The 17203-nt window shown below is 44.4% G+C and overlaps 1 pseudogene; it reads left to right on the top strand.

The window, feature by feature from the left end:
* The window catches only part of LOC143268218 (bcl-2-related protein A1-like), a 277543-nt pseudogene that overhangs the window by 102609 nt on the left and 157731 nt on the right, over positions 1 to 17203 (top strand).

Below are 17203 nucleotides of genomic sequence, written 5' to 3'. Positions count from 1 at the left end.
ACGTGCCGGCCTCACGTGGCTCCCAGGACGCACCAACGGTGGTGGCCCTAACGCGAGAAATATCTCAGACTGCAAACGTGGGAGACGGCTAGAAAAGTTAGGCCTGCGATAGGGGCTGACCGTAGCCAATGAAGACCGTGGTCGGGGGTACCCCCGCTCTCAAGAACACGTGTGAGGCGCCGGAACTTGCTAGGCGGAGGTGTCCGGCCTGACTGGAATTGGCTAGGCGGAAGTGTCCGCCTGGTAAATGCGACTGGGGGGGGGCGTGTTGTGAACCCTTCAATTAGGGGCAGAAAGGTTTAAGCAGGGGACACACTGGGGGATTGAAAATCAAGGGGTCAAGGGGTAAGTGATAGCCAAAACAAGGGGTGTACAAAAAGCTATGTGGAAGCCAGGCAGTGGTGTTGCATACCTTTAATCCTAGCGCTCAGGAGGCAGAGGTAGGCAGATCTCTGTGAGTTCAAGTCCAGCCTGGTCTATAGAGTAAGATCCAGGACAAGCTACAAAGCTACACGGAGAAACCTTGTCTCGAAAAAAAAAAGCTGTGTGGAGACACTATCTTGTAACCCAATTAAAAAAATGCAAAAGGGATTACAGGCAGACACCCTGCATGGGTAATACTGTTGCCCCTAGCAAAGGGTCACTAAATAAACCCTGGTACTGGGTGTGGGACACCATCATGGGATTGTAAATCTCACCTGATGAGAATAAGACCACAACTACAATTTTTGAGCCCAATTTGAAGCAGGCTTTATTAAATACTGGCCAGGACAATGGACACTGGCCAGGTTCATACCCGGGGTTGCCATAGTATGGATATAAATTACATTAGTCAGGAGCCTATAAAGGCACAAATCACAAAGGTATATACTCCCCACTTTTGTCCAATTGGGCAAACATACATCCTGACATTCTTTCTGCCTGTGTGTAATCAAGCACATCCTGTGCAGTTGGGGCAACCAAGCTTTTTTACAGAAGAGAAAAGGTGTGACTTGTTATCTTGCATGAATAATAAATAGCCCCCAGGATTCCAGGAAGTGATCTGTCCTTGGTCAATTAGGATTTACATATTAGAGGCAATTTTGCTTTAAAGATCTCCTAAGCACAGTATTTTAAAATACAACTGTAGCCATCACAGGATCTGATCAGGGAGGACTCAGAGACCTTTAGAGCAATACAGGCTCTTGTCAGTTACTCATCAGAACTAGAGGATGAAGCCTCCATGGAAGACACCATGCATCTTGATTGCAACATTCAAAGAAAGCAAGCTAGAACTGAGCTGGAAACTACTTCTTCCCTGTTGGCTAATTTTCAAAGTTCCCACAAGATGTGAAGCAGGCAGCTGGGCAAGAAAAGTTACCAATGGTCTCTTCCAATTGGAAGATCAAAACTAACCTGCCAGGCCAGATGTGCCCACCTGTGCAATAATGGCACAGTGTTATAGGAACAACCAACTTCTCCATGCTGGATTTGAAGCCTACCCAAATGGAGGGAGTGAATGCCTGGTGTTGTAAGTCTGGTTAATGACTCATGCATAGGCCCAAGGAGGTAACTTACTATTGGAGATTTTTATACCCAAACTACCTTTTTGCAATGATTCAGCTGAGAGTATTCCCAGGCCACTAATAGTGGCAGATATCTGTAATCTCAACTTTCAGGAGGCTGAGGAAAGAGGATCATGGTCAAGGCCAAGCTGGGCTGCATAGTGAGACCCTCTCAAAGAAAAGAACCAGTAAGATGACTTTGAAGGTTAAGGTTTTTGCCAAGTAACTATGCAACCCATGGGAAGGAGGAGGGAGAAAACAAACTTTACAAAGTTGTTCTCTGACCTATGCACACACACTCCACACATATGCAGTAATAAAAAATTTAAAACAGAAAAAAGATTGAATAAATGTTAAAGATTGCTGCAAAGTGCTATCTGATTAGTCCTCAATCACACTGTATCCTAAAGATCCTTGTTGAAAGATGTGGCCCTATGACTAAGTTCTAGCCACAGAACATGAACAAATGTGATTCATGCCTCTCCCATGACTACCCATTAAAAACTGCCTGCCACTCTCCTCCTAGGTTTCCACTGGCTGGTTGTTAAGGACTGAAATGCTCTAAATCAGAGAGGCTCATCACCTTTAGCTAGAAACAAAATAAGTATTTCAGGCTTTGCAGGAAACAGCAGGGAGTGATACAAAATAATACCTCTTGGGGGCTAGAGAGATGCTCAGTGGTTAAGAGCACTGGCTGTTTTTGCAGAGGACCCAGGGTCAATTCCCAGCACCCACATAGCAGCTAACTACGATAAGTCTAGTTCCAGGGAATCTGATGCTCTCTTTTGGCTTCCAGGGGCACTGCATGAACATGATACATAGATATACATACAGGCTTGTGGGGAGCCATCCCACCCCTACTTTTCCCCAGAGTACTCTTGAGTAGGAGCAGCAGGAAATATTAGAAGTATAGAGGGGAGAGAAGCAGATAGAAAATACAGGATAGCCTCGGGAGGGCCTGTATCCTAATCCATCAAGCCAGAACTTTATTCCAAAGGGCTTTTTATGACAATGCCAAGGGATCCTCCTTGCTAGGTACATCCAAGTGTAGATACTTCCAAACACCTGCTACTCAGGCCCATAGTCCAATCATCCTCTTTATGCAAACCTGCTGGATAAAGCCACCACAAAACCTGGATGAGCTCCAACAGGTCCCCCTTCTTAATATTTAAAAAAAAGAAAAAGAAAAAAATTCCTATTTAGAGCTCACAGCAATCTCCAAATCTGTCACACCTCCCACTGAAGGAGTAGAAGATGATATAGATGGAATGTCCTTTTGGGAATTGGTCTAATATGACTACAGCAGTCTTAGCTGCATCAAACCCTTTTAAAATAAAAAAAAACTCTTGATGCAACTGCATCAAACAAGTCAAACTCCTGATGCAAGTGCATCAAACTTAAAAACTCACTTAGCTTCATCATTAACATTAGCAGGTTAACATAATTCTAACATAAGTATTGCTATACATCATTACAGTTCTCTCAAATTTACATCCAAAAGCAAACTCTGAATAGAATCATTAACACTTAAAAAACTTTAGCAAAAAATCCAAAAGCAACTTTTTAATAAAACTCTTTACACTTTAAAGCAATCTCTTAATATAACCTTTGGATTTCTTACTAACACAACATAGGATAAACTTCTGATGCATCCACATCAAACTTAAATACTCCCTGAACTTGAACTAACTTGGTGTATCAATATCAATAGATTAATAACTCTATCATAAAAGTTACCATACACAATTACAATTCCTACAAAGCTACATTCAAAAGCAATTTCTTAATAGAACTATACAAACATAACATTAATCCACTCAAGTAACAAGAAAATATTTTTTAAATTAAATAGCCTGAGAATATAACATTTCCTTTTGTTTATAATTTCTTAAACTAAATTTCGAGCCTAGTTAGAAGAAAACCCAAACTTCTCCGTTTAGGATAACATAATAACTAACATAAATATTATATACAATTATAATTCCTACAAACCTACATTTAAAAGCAATATTCTCAATATAACCATTAACACTTAAAAAAAACTTCAGCAAAACATTCAAAAGCAATTTCTTAATAAAACTCTCTACACTTTAAAGTAATCTCTTAGTATAACTATTTGCATTTCTTACTAACAAAACATAACATTAATCCACTCAATAAGAAAATACTTTTTTTAAATTAAATAGACTAAGGAATATTAATTCCCCTGTTTCTTTATAATTTTTAAACTAAATATCAAGCCTAGTTAGAAAAAAAACTCCAACTTCTCTATTTAAACAGTTCCATTTGTAACACAAAACCAGTTCCATAAGCAGTTTCTTTTTTATATAAATAGCTCCATTTTAAACACAAAACAATTCATGAATCACCACAGCTAATAAAGCACATATGCATACACTTCATCTTGAGCTTAAGCACAAAAAATAAATTTCTCCATTTAACCAGTTCCATTTTTTAACAAAAATAGTTCCATAAAACAGTTCCTAAGTCATCACCATTGATAGGGTCTATATACATAAGTAAATTCAAAATTGTCCCATTGCAATGAAATCAACCCTATGCAATTCATTTCTTAAGTCCAAAGATTCAAATAATAAATTCTGGTACCAGCTTTCCAAATATGGAGAAACCTATAACCAAAACCTTTTTGTAGTTTTATCTCAGTTTTTCAAGTGCAAAAAGTTAAAAAAAAATTCTGGTATTAGACTTCTACTTCCAAATATGAAGAAATGTTTCTCACAACCAAAACCTTTTTGCAGTTAACAATTTTAGTTCAAACAAGCATCTCTGCAACTTTTGTTCTCATGGACAGAAGTACTTTCAATTACAACAGCATTTTATACTAGTCTTTCCCTCGGGATGAAAGCTATTAGCTCCACAAGAGCTGATTGGTGAAAAGCCCTCTCAAAAGAGACTTTCTTTTAGCCAGCAAACAGAAACTGCAAAGCCTTTGCTGCTAGCTCAGTTTTACAGCTTTTACAGTCCCAGTCTGTCTGTGCCTTTCATAACCGGTCATTTCTGGGACCTCCGAGTCCTGAGAATAGAAAGCTTTCAATCACCTTACAGCCACACAGGCTCAAGGCTCCTTCAGCTGCCATGAGCTGTTGCTTTCCTACAGCAACCCTGGCTCTGGGAGGAAATCCAGCAGGTACTGTGGCTTCCTTGGGTCCCATTACCTGCTTCCAGCACTCTGGGTCCCAGAAACTTCTGGATGCTTTCTTGTTGCATGCTGAATATAACCCCAGGGCGATACCATGGCTCCAGCCACACCCTGCTGCTGGGAGGTTGGGCTGTGTCCCAGCAGTTCCTGCAGAGCCCCCGCCTGAAGCATGCCTCTAGCTCCCTGGGCTCCAGCACTCCAGCTGCTCGCTTGGCTCTTGGCCTCTTCCCTGTCACCTCTGCTGTGTCACCTGCTCAGCTCTCTGCCTTTCCCATGGCATCTCGGGGCTCTGACTGCCAGGGACTACGGTTCCAAGAGGCAAGACTGTACCAGCCACTAGGGTCTAATGAAGCCTTGGCTGCGCTTCCATCCACTACCTGCTGTGGTCTTCACTCCTCTCCGCACTGCTGCTTTCTCTCTGCAGAAAGCTTGCAGGCCCTCGGGCATCTGCCACCTGCACTGCGCTAATGTCCCTCGGGCCTCAGCTGCAGATGCCTGGCTGTGGCTGTTTTGCTGCCCCTAGTGTCCATCATTCTTAGCGGCGTCTGGAGTTTCTGAAGCCGCTCAGACTGCCAAACTCGCAGACTGCCAGACACACTACTCTCTGTGTGCTAGGCTGGGAAAACCTACTCCAGTACTCCACTCTAAATTCACCTAAGCCTTCACAAGGTATATACCTAAAGCTTATTCTCCCCTAATATCTCAAAGTAAGTTTGTGGCTTATTTTACTAAAAAGAGAGAAAAACATAGAGAAACATAGACAAAGACAAACATTTACTGTAGCACTTGGGCATCCTTTAGGCCCCTTTTTTTCTTTTTCTCCTGAGGATAAACCCCCCTGCCTCATTTAACATTTTTCACTACAAAATTGGACTGATTCAACTGCTTACTGGCAGGTAGGTCCTTACTCTCACTTTTGCCAAGTACTCTGGATTTTCTTTTTGTCTTTGTCCTTGTTCACTGGCACCATCTGTGGGGGGCCATCCCACCCCCACTTTTCCCCAGAGTACTCTTGAATAGGAGCAGCAGGAAATATTAGTTAGAAGTATAGAAAGGGAGAGAAATAGATAGAAAATACAGGATAGCCTCGGGAGGGCCTGCATCCTAATCCATCAGGCCAGAACTTTATTCCAAAGGACTTTTTATGACAATGCAAGGGGAGGAGCAGAGGACCTCCCCCTTGCTAGGTACAGCCAAGTGCAGACCCTTCCAAACACCTGATACTCAGGCCCGTAGTCCAATCATCCTCTTTATGCAGACTGCTGGATAAAGCCACCAGGAAACCTAGATGGGCTCCAACACAGGCCAAACAACCACACACACACACACACACACACACACACACACACACACACACAAATTTAAAAATGAAGCTAGTTGAGAGGTGGCAGTGCACACCTTTAATCCCAGCACTCATGAGGCAAAGGCAGGTGGATTTCTGTGAGTTCAAGGCCAGCCTGGTCTACAGATTGAGTTTCAGGACAACTAGGGCTACACAGTGAAGCCATGTCTGGGGATGAGGGGAGAAGCAGCTACCTCTGTGCAAGGAAATTTGGCAGTACCTAGCAAAATGACAAATGCTCCTGGGTATTTGACCCAGCAACCCCATTTCAAGTAACCTACCCCCAAGACAGGTACCTGTCTCACTGTACTGTTCATGATAAGAAAGACTGGTACCCTCAACATCTGTTTAGGAAGGTACAGCAATAAGCCACAGTGCCTTAAATTACTCAGCAATGCGAAGGAACATGAGGAATTGGGTCTAGAACAGCTGAGGTTAAATCAAGGGCTGTGCATGGTTTATTATACCTTCTTTAGGGAAGCAATAGAAAAACATGTAAGTCTTGGCTATATCCAGAAGTCTGGAGGTAAACACGTGAGTGCTGCAGGGAGAACAGGGTGGAAGTGGCAGACCTACTATGAACACACCTTGCCATGGAACTTCGCCCCCATCGTTTGCTCTGTGTAAGCAAAAACAGAGACAAAAGTCCCCAGTCACAAATACAACTTTATACTGAATTGATAGCACAACCACTCATAGTGTGAACAGAGGGGGTTTTGGTGGCATTGGGGATCAAACTCAGGGCCTCAGGGCCGCATCACCAGTTCTTTGGTTTTCAGATGAGTGCTCTCATCATGACTCTAGAACACATCTCATACTGGGCTTAGTGGTCCTGTGAGTAGAACACTGGCATTGAGACTGTGGCACCACTATGGTATATGTTAGGACCAAGCAAATGATTGTTGATGCAGAAGGCCACCCTGATGTGCAGAATTATGGTATAAGAAGAGAAACCTCAGAGTCTCAAATTTGAAAGTGAAAGCAGTGAAAATTCTTCTCTTCAAAGAAAGGCATTTCCTCTTCTATTGCAAAGGTCTGGAAGTACCAATAACCCAGGGATGAGAGCAACTGTGCCCAAATATGGCTTTCTAAATGACCTATGAAAGAAAATCGGGACAGCAATAGGAAATTCCCAGTTTAAGGCAGGGACTGTGTGGTAACAAAACAATAACAATGAACTTAAGCGCCATGCCATCCCCCACTGTGTAAAATACATGCGCAGCCAAATGGTTGGGAGCTTTTTCTTCCTAGAACAATTCAAACTCATGAGCACAGGAGTAGTGACAGAAATATAAAGTCAGCATTTTGTAATTATGAATGAAACAGCACACGTGCACACACGTGCACACACGTGCACACGCACACTTTAAGAAGGATTTATCAAAACCCACAACGGAGTTCAGACCAACATAGCCTGCACCGCTGACCACAACCAGCGCCACTAACTGGCACAACTTGACATTCCGGGTTCTTGTTGCAGTAAAGTCAGCTAAAGGGGGTCCTCGCCTAATAAACCAAACCAACTACCTGAGAAAATCAACTTCAAAACCTTAGCTCCTGGTTGGGTAGCAAGGCACACAGTGTGGTACATGATAAATGGAGCAAACCCCAAAATAGTTTAGATTCTAACATATTCTTAAAATAATCGGGGAGCTATGGAACTGGATATGGGGATTTTTTTTAATCAATTATTTTGTTAAATGTGAAATGACTCTCTTTGTTGTGAGGGAGACATCCTGATGCATTTATGAAGAACATGACGGCTCATCGGGGTTTTGCTTGCCAGGTTTGACCATCCCCCATTAGAAGAAATAGGTGAACTAAATCAGCATTGTTGCTTTTGTTTTTTAGATAGGAGTTCAATATGTAGCCCAGGCTGGCCTGGAACCCATTGTGCAGACCAGGCTGGCCCAGGACTTTTGTATAATATTTAAGGGTCCAGCCTTAAATTTATACAAATCCAGGGGCCCAGGAGAGACACTACCATTGGCGGGCATGAATCCAGTTGCTTGGATTCACCATCATTCAATCACTAGTTCAACTCTGTCAGATCTCTTCATTTCCTTAGTTCCCTCCATCCTCAGTTCCCTCAAATCTTCAATCCCTCAATCCTCCTCCCTCCTCCCCCAGGACTGGTCTATATCCTATCCCAAACAGCAACACCTTATGTTTTATATACAGCACAAGATTGTAGGGGTCCCAGCTAGAGGCTTCCTGGCAATTTATTTGCAACCCACAAGGGGAGAGGTAAGAGTGGAGTCAGTTAGTAGTTAGGATAAGTCAGAAAAGGAATTTGTATGCTAGAAATATATCCTTACTGTGGTTAGGAGAAAGCATTATGAGTCTATCATAAATGTGTTCAACTATAAACTTACAGGTGATAGGGTAGGGAAAGTCTGTAGGTCACTAAAAGTTAAAACTCACTTTTTTCCTCTGCCACCAGTTTCCTGACAGGGCTGGGAAAGAGTACTGATAGCTGGTCAATGTGCATCACAACTTGAAACACCTGCTGAGGGGGAACTCTCTTTGATCTAAGAGGTTCTCTAGGAGAGAGAGAGAGAGAGAGAGAGAGAGAGAGAGAGAGAGAGAGAGAGAGAGAGAGAGAGAGAGAGAGGCCTTGATTTGCACAAGAAACAAAGCTTGTTTGTCTAGTTGGTAGGCATTTGACCTGTGAGACATGTAGTCTCAGAAAGGACATTTTATCTTAGTTTGGGAAGTTTTCAGGCATCTAACAGACAGCCTGGTAGCTATCTGTTCCTTGCTTGTCTTTTGAGACTTTGTTTGGGGTTGGCTCTGTCTTAGGAAGTAGCTCAAGAAGGGTGTTTGCAAAAGGCAGAAACCCAAAACAAGTGCTAAAGAGGGGGCCTGGAGCTCAGAGCAGAAGGTTCTGTCTACCTGACTATCCAGGTGCTTTGAAATAGAGATTCACACACATACACATTTTAGGAGAATTATGAGCACAAGGAATTCACAGCAAGGCACAACTGAATAGTAAGCCGCATAACACCAATAGACATTGCTGATTGGCTTCCCACTCGACTGACCCCTGGCTTTATCAAAGTATGGCTTATAATATACAGCTGGACTTTTATTTTATATTGCTACGGCTCACCACACAGAACTCTGTTTCCCAAGTGCTGGGATTAAAGTGTATACTGCCATACCTAGTAGAATTATTTGTACTTTAATAACTGCAGAACATATTTGCATAAAGGCTCATTACCCTATATTCTCTTTTTGTCTCTTCAAAATTTTATAAAAAAAAATTCTTGTAAAACTTCTGTGAAGTTCAAGTCATCCCCTGAGATGATTCATTCTATCCTTCAGTGTGCACTGAATAAAGGCCCACCTGTGAAAAATGTAGGCATTAAATCCCTGGAGACACAGACCTGTTCTGCCCAGATTAGGATCCCCAAAGAGACCACTGGAGACCAAAGATGTCCAGAATGCAACAGCAAGGTTTAATTCAGTGCAAGTGCATAGTTCAAACTAGCAGGGAACCCTCGTCCACCACACCCGATGCAGTGAGGCAGAGAAGAGAGTTCCTCTTTCTTGGAGAAGTTAGTTTTTATAGGCAAAACCCACAAAATTTCTTAGAGGGGAGGGGGTTAGTACAGGTCCATCCTTGATTGGTCCAGTTTTTCCCGGGCCTGGACTTTGTCTTATTCTAGCTTAACTGTTTGCCCAGTCAGGAGTTTTACAACCCATCTCTGGGGTCTGGTCATGTTATCTCTGGAGAGGGGCATCTTGCAGTTGATTGGTCACCACCAGACATCTTGACTTTGTTCTTTTAAAAACACCTGACTTCACCCTCTCCAGGAGGGGGGAACTGACTCAGTTCTGTTAATTTTTAAGATATCTCTTTCCTCAGGTCTTTTGGGTTTCTGGGGGAACTGTGTCTGGGCCTTTGGAACTGTGTCTGGGCCTTTGGTGGGGGTCTTTCAAGACCCTTATCCCATGCTGGAAAGGACAATCATTATAGCTCTGGAGAGTGTCTGGCTACAGGCATATGCTACCATGCAGTTAACACACACCTAAGTGTTAGCCTAGACACCCAGCCTATGACCAGCAACCTAGATCTTAATGATTCCATTTTGTTCTAAGAGGAAAAGCCAAATATTGTATAAAATGTTATATGTAATGATCTTACAGTTATGGCCATACCTTAGATTGTGAAGCAATTGTGACACTGACATGAAGATATGGTCAGGATCAATGTTCGAGATGATGTGTAAAAATAAAAATGATAAAAAGGTATCATATAAGCACAACATGGTATATTTGTTGAATTAAAAATACTCACACATAAGCATGAATATGGTGGAAGGCAGCCAGGATATATGCCAAACAACGTCACAAGCTAACTCTGCATGGTTAAGTTGCAGAATTTTTATTCTTTTCTTTTTTCCTTTAAAAGTTTTTTGAGATTATAATCTAATTACAGTATTTCTCCCTTTTATTTCCTCCCTCCAAATCCTCCCATATACCCTTCCCTGCTCTCCTTCAAACTCATGTCCTGTTTTTTTTTAACCAATTGTTATTTGTATGCATATATGGATATGGATATACATATGCATTACTAAGTAGAGTCTGTTCAGTCCATATAATGCTACCTGTGTGTATAGTTTCAGGGCTGACCATTGGGCGCTGAATCAGTTGGTATGCACTTCTCTGGGAAGGCCGCCTCCCGCCTCCCATTTCTAGCCATCCTCAGTTATCTGTATAGTTCTCTGTAGGGTTGAGGCCTCGTGGGTTCTCTATGTAGATTGTCATGTCCATTGGTGTTATCCTTGTTCAGCTCATGTTTGGACAGTCATGCTGGCCAGACATGACTAGGAGACATAGTCCCACAGCAAACTCCCTGATCCTCTGGCTCTTACAAACTTTCCATTTCCTCTTCCACAATGTTCACGGAGGCTTAGGCACAGGAATATTTTGGAGATGCATCCATTGGGACTGGGCTCTATAATTCTGCATTTTTATTGCTTGTGGATTTCTCTAATAATCTCTTTGTGTTGTGAAGAGAAGTTTTCTTGACGAAGATGAAAAATACACTTATCTGTGGGTATAAGGACAAATGATTATAGGCTTTTGATAGAGGTCATGCTAGTTTAGTAAATTAGTGTTTATAGATTCTCTTCCAATAACCATGACTTCACTAGCCCTGATTAGCTAACAAAGTTACCAGTGCCAGGCATGGTTTACCTCTTGTTGAACTTGTCAAGTCCAATCAGAGAGCTACTGGTACCACCAAGGTATGTGTACCACTACCGTCTCTTTAGGGTTATCCTGCCATGCTGGTCTTTGATGTGGCTCACAGGTGTCATAGCTGGGTAGGACTGTTGGTTGTCTCCCTCCCTTGGAAGCTTGCATAGTGCCTTCAGATACCATGAAAGCTGGTCATCAGGGAGGGGACTTTTCAAGTCTGTCCCAGCTTGTGGGCCTCCAGGCTCTGTTTCTGCAGTACCTGTGTCTTCAGCAATAGGGACTTAACTTCACACCTGAGGAGTAGCCAAGGGAAATTGCAATTGACTGTATGTTTTGGGAGTCTCTTAGACAGCCCTAGACAACAACTCATAAGAGTACTTTTCCTGTATGCTATTGGGGTTTTTGTTAGGTGATCTTTGGCTCTTGGAGGGAGCACAAAAAGTCCAGATGAGAAAGGTTCATTAAAATATATATATGTATATTTATACACACAATTTATTATATTATGTTTTTTTTTTTGGTAAATAATAGTATGATTCCTTGTAGCTTTTTCATATGTCCTTGTTTGTTTTTTGTTTTGGTTCTGGTTTTTGAAGACAGGGTTTCTTCGTGTAGCTTTGGCTGTCCTGGAACTCGCTCTGTAGAACAAACTGGCTTTGAACTCATAGAGATCCTCCTGCCTCTGCCTCCTGAATACTGAGATTAAAGGCGTGTGCCACCACCATGTGGCTAGATATCCTTATTGTTATTTGACCCACCTCTCCTCCTTCTGTATATACTTCCCTCTTCAGTCCCTAAAGAGCCTGCCTTTCCCATTTCCCCATCAAATCGCTTGCGTCCTGCTATTCCCCTTTACCCCCTTTCACCCTCTTCTGTATTTACTCCCCTCCCCCACCCTAGGGACTCCCCGCTCCCATTTCCCTGGCACCTTGCTAGTCCCCTCTCTATTGTTCCCCTACCTCCCTACCTTGACAATGGTTCTGTTTTACTTTCCTTGTTTCCGTAGTCCCTATAGGCTACGTATTCACATCTGAAGATTGGTGCTAGGAGCCTCCAATAAGAGACCGTACAGTGCATGTCGTTCTGGGTCTAGGTTACCTCTCTCAACTTGACCTTTTCTACTTCCATCTGTTTACCCGCAAAGTTATTTCATTTTTCTTTACAGCTGATTAGTATTGCCAGGGTGTATGTGCCACATTTTCATTATCCATTCATCTATTGTAGGACTTGTTTCCAAACAATAAAAACCAGAAGCTTTTGTAGTTTCACGGAGTCCCACTTGTCAATTGCTGGCCTTCAACCTTGTGGAAATGGAGTCCTGTTCAGAAAGTCCTTTCCTACACCTGTATCACTAGGGTATTACTGTTTTCTTCCAGCGGTTTCAGGTTTCAGGTTAAGGTCTTTGATCCATTTGGAGTTTGTTTTTGTGCAAGGTGATAGATACTGTGTACTGCATGTGGACATCCAGTTTTCCCAGTACCATTTGTTGAAGATGCTTCCTTGTTTCCAAGGTTGTTTGGTTTTTGTTTTTGAGTCTTCATCAAATATTAAATGGCTGAAGTTATGTGTGTTCAGGAAAACCGAGGTACCCGATGATATGGATTCACAACACACCCCCAAGGTTGGGCATGGTTGTGCATGCCCCGCGGGACCTAGTCATTTCCGCCTAGTCATTTCTGGGTCGAAATGTCTAGCATGACCAGGACCCGTAAAGCATGCAGCGCAACCATGTAATCTATGCGCATGTGTGGAATAGCCACATGAGCCTGTGTGTGCAGGTGCGGCCCAGCCTTTATAATCTGGCGCCATGATTCCCGGCTCCATCTTTACACATGTGTCCTCTCCATAGGCCTGTGCACCTCTGTCTCTTTACCCTATCTTAATAAAACTCTAGTTAGTGGATTCTGTCACATTTCATGACATTTTCTTGCAGGGTAAGATCGCTGCAAATAACCAACACCTGATAAATCATGTAATTTGCACTTGGCATTTGGTCTCTGGGAGCTCCTTTTAGGGTGCTTTGAAGGTATGGAAATTAGCTGCCTAAACTATAATAGAGAGTAAATAAAAATACCCTAGGCAGAGGGAAAGTGCTTCAGTCCTTCGAGACTGGACCCCCCTGCAGCCATGAAAGGCTAGATTCATTCTTAAGATGCCTCTGAGTCTTCATTCCATGGATCTGAGTGGAGCCACACACCCGGGTTGCAACCACACATTTGGTGCCCAACGTGGGGCTTGAAGAAGGGAAAGGATCCACTGAAGGACAGAGGAACCGGTCATCTTAGGAAGTGGAGGGAACATTCGCAGGGTAAGAGGACTCCAGGATTGGCAGGGTCATGGGGAATTTAAACTCCCCATCTCAGGAACAACAAAATGTACAGTTGCTAAATGCTTGTCAAAATAAAAAGTGGTAACTGCACAACTTTTAAAGATAGAAATACAATGGCTCCTGAGACAGGAAAAAAAATAATGAAAAAAGATCTTTCTCAATAGAAAAAAGGGAAAGAAAGAAAATAAAAAAGGAAGTCTTCCCAATAGAGAAGAGGGAAGGGAAGGAAATAAAAGGAAATTCCCAATAGAAAAGGGAAATTTTTTAATCAAGAAAAAAGGATTTTCCCAGTAAAAAGGGGAAAAATATTAAAACTAGGTTTAAAGATTATAAAGTGACCCAGCCAGCAGGGCTATAACGGGTACTCGACCACCCTAAGGATGGAATGTAGGGACAGGAGACACAAAGGAAATACACCAAGTCAAGCTTCTGATCAAGGTGCAACTTAATTTTTCTCCAGGGGGGTTTATATAGCTCCTGCAGGGTGGAGGGAGCAAGAAGCTGTTATCTGCATAAGGTGGGGCAAGCTAACGGGATGTTTGTATAGGATGTTTACAGGGTGAAAGGGTCAAGGGCTCTGACTCAATGTTCTGTTGCTAGACAACCTGACTGTAAGCTGATCTAGTTCCCTGTCTTATCGGGGGTCTGTATTTTTCCACTAACTATAGATTCTGTCCTTGTCCCTGACATCTCCCCCTTCTTAGTAATAAATCTAAGGGCCAACATAAACCAGGTTCGAATGGTCTAAAAGGAGGACTCTGAAAGAGGCTTTGCATGGAGGATTACAGAGGCCCTATCCCTCTAAGGGTTGTGAAAAGGTCCGAGAGGGAATGTCTCTCCAGACTCAAGCACCACAGGCATCCCCATAGTGCGGGAATCAGTGGACCATGCAGTTTTTTGAGGGAGCAGAAATGGGTAAGCGCAAGGTTGCTACTGCACAATCGCTATGCAACAGGGCATATAATCCAGGCTCTCGGGATTTTGGGGTACCATGGTCCCCAGCCTGTGCAGTCCCAGCTGCACTCCAATCATGCCTTGAGTGAGCCCTTTTCCCACACACAGGTGCAGCCTCGCCTGAGTGAAGGGGTCTGTGTGGGGCATCTCTAGTGAGGGGAAATTTCAACCCTGGAGTCCTGCATATCAAAGCAGTGGTAATGAACCTGGATCTGCCTGGCCCCAGGTCTGTTATTTGGCTTTGGATGAACGGAGTGAGCTGGGAAAGTGCCCATGGCCCAAAGGCAAGGACCAGGAGCAGGCCTACAACAGGTCCTGGGAGGGAGGGAAGAAGGGTCGTTAGCCAAGGGGAGGCGGAAAACCAAATCTAGAACCACCCAAGCTCTTGTTCTCCTTTTCTTTTCTCTTTTTCTAGTCCTTTCTTAACCTTTACTATACTGTCCCTGACTACCCCAGTGTGGTCTGTAAAGAAGCAACATTCTCTTTGGACACAGTACAAAGGCCACCCTGTTGTAAAAAGAGGAGATCCAGGCCTCTCCTGTTCTGTAAAACTACCTCAGCTAGGGAGGAAAGGGATGACTTGAGGGCAGAAATTCCCCATTCAAGTTGGGCAATATCCTCATCTATGGAGAGTTGAAGCTCAGAGTAATGTTGGTTGAACAGGACCAGAGAGGCAATTTCTGTGCCTGTTCCCGCTGCTCCAACCCCCAAAAGGACTGCTAAGGTGATGGCAGTAACAGGCTCCCGTCAAGGCATTTGTCTCAGCACGGCTTCTCTTCCTAGAGGTCTAGGAATTGATCTGGGGAATAATAGGTTGGTCTAGGTGGAAGGAACCTGAGTGCCCTGAGTGGCAACACAGTGACCCGACCCAGTGATCTGCAGGTGCACTGCATATGATGGGACCGGTGGGCTTCCTCTGCCATCAGTGTTACAGGATTTTTTAAAAGAGTATCTTTATGAGCAGAAGGTTAGAATCAACTGAGCGAGGAAGATTTGGGTCTATGGCACACGCATGTGCCTAGTACAAGGCATCTTCTACCATTGCTCCAATGAGGATGATGAGGGCTCCTGCGCTGACCTTCCCTGCTCCTGCTCCCGCTCCCACTGCTGTACCCGCCGGTCCTTCATGGGTGCCCTCTCTCTGGTGCTTCCCTGTTTGCTGTGCTACCTGCCAGCCACAGGCCGTGTCAAGCTGGCCCAACATGGCCATGTCCACCTGTGACACCAAGGCCAGCAGGTCCGACAAGCCTTTCTGACACTTTGGATGAAAATTCAGCACTGCCCTTGGAAACATGGCCCCTGCAGTCAGACTGGATTTGTGACAAGCAGTGTCCCTGCTCAGCCCAGAACGTGACTGACTATGGGACTTGTGTGCTGTGTGAAAGGTCTCAAACACAGTTTGCTGTGAAGTTCCCACTGTCCCCCCCACAGGAACTCTGAGCAGAGTGATAACAGAGCTAAAGGGCTGGTGGGGGTTGCTGTGGGCGAGGACAACAGCCTGGGGGGCTTGCTGGAGGGACAGCATTTGAAACAAAAGAAGTTTCCTCAGGAGAGGGGCTGTCTCTCCTGGGCAGATCAGGTATATTTACAGCTCTAACCAGGCATTCCGGTAACCATCCGGGAGCAGAGTGTATCTCTTTTATGGCACCATTAACAGGATTTAGCCTTTCTGTGATGATCAGCAATGGTGTTAATGCTGAATGTTCTCCTACGTCACATCATGAGAATCAGAATGCTGCTGCCCCCCCCCCAGAGTCCCCCTCCCCCTTCCGGCCCCTGTGACTCTCTCCCCATGAATGAAGGAGCCAGGAGGCGCCAGGGTGGAAAGGCCCTCCCCTCCCCCCTCCACGGCCCCACAAGCTCCCCTCCCCCCAGTGCCACCAAGACCTGACCCTCCACAACAGCAAGCATCCGGCCCCACCAGCACCTCAGTCCCAGGAACCACCTCCAAGGCCGGCTCCAGCCCCCCTCCCCCATAAAGACAAACCATCACCAACACCTCCTACACTTCCAGATCCTCCACTACCACCCCCTCCAGACCGGCCTTACTCTGTTGGAGCAGAAACATGATCTCAGAGACGACCCCATCCTGCACACCAGGCGACTGCCCATCCAGAGACAAAATGTCTCCTGTCCCCTCTAGCCACCCAGGGGACTCATGGTTGCCTCAGCAAATCCTGAAAGCACCAGTAGCTACCCCATGCCCTAGTTCCTGGCAGGCAGGGTTTGCGTTTTCAAAGGCCAAGTGTTTAATGTAGGGAATTTTGCCTGTGCTGCATTTGTATCATAGGGGGAGTTGCCGAGAAGTTTCTTTAGCGTCCAAGTTTTTGAGGATGGCTGTTCAATATTCTTTTGAGCAACTTCTCCACAATTTTCTGTAAATTCTGTTTTCCAGAGGACAAAGTCACCCCCAGAAAGAGCCGCACGGGCAAGGAAATACCAGTCATTAGGGGTCAACCAATGTTCACTCTGGTTTTCCACCAAGGCCAGTGTAAAAGGAGCTATAGGACCATACTGAGCACAGGCGGATTTCAGCTTTTTAACAAGGCGGAAATTTAATTTGTGATAAGTCTGTCCTGGCGGGGGTCCTCTGATGACGGCTCCTCCTTCTTCTCCCCCTCCTCATTTTGGTCTTCCAAACCCCGAGGGGCCGCTCTGGGCGGCCG

This window comes from Peromyscus maniculatus, chromosome 12, assembly GCF_049852395.1.
Source record: "Peromyscus maniculatus bairdii isolate BWxNUB_F1_BW_parent chromosome 12, HU_Pman_BW_mat_3.1, whole genome shotgun sequence".
NCBI classification, from domain to species: Eukaryota; Metazoa; Chordata; class Mammalia; order Rodentia; family Cricetidae; genus Peromyscus; species Peromyscus maniculatus.
This window is presented reverse-complemented; position numbering and strand designations above follow the sequence as displayed.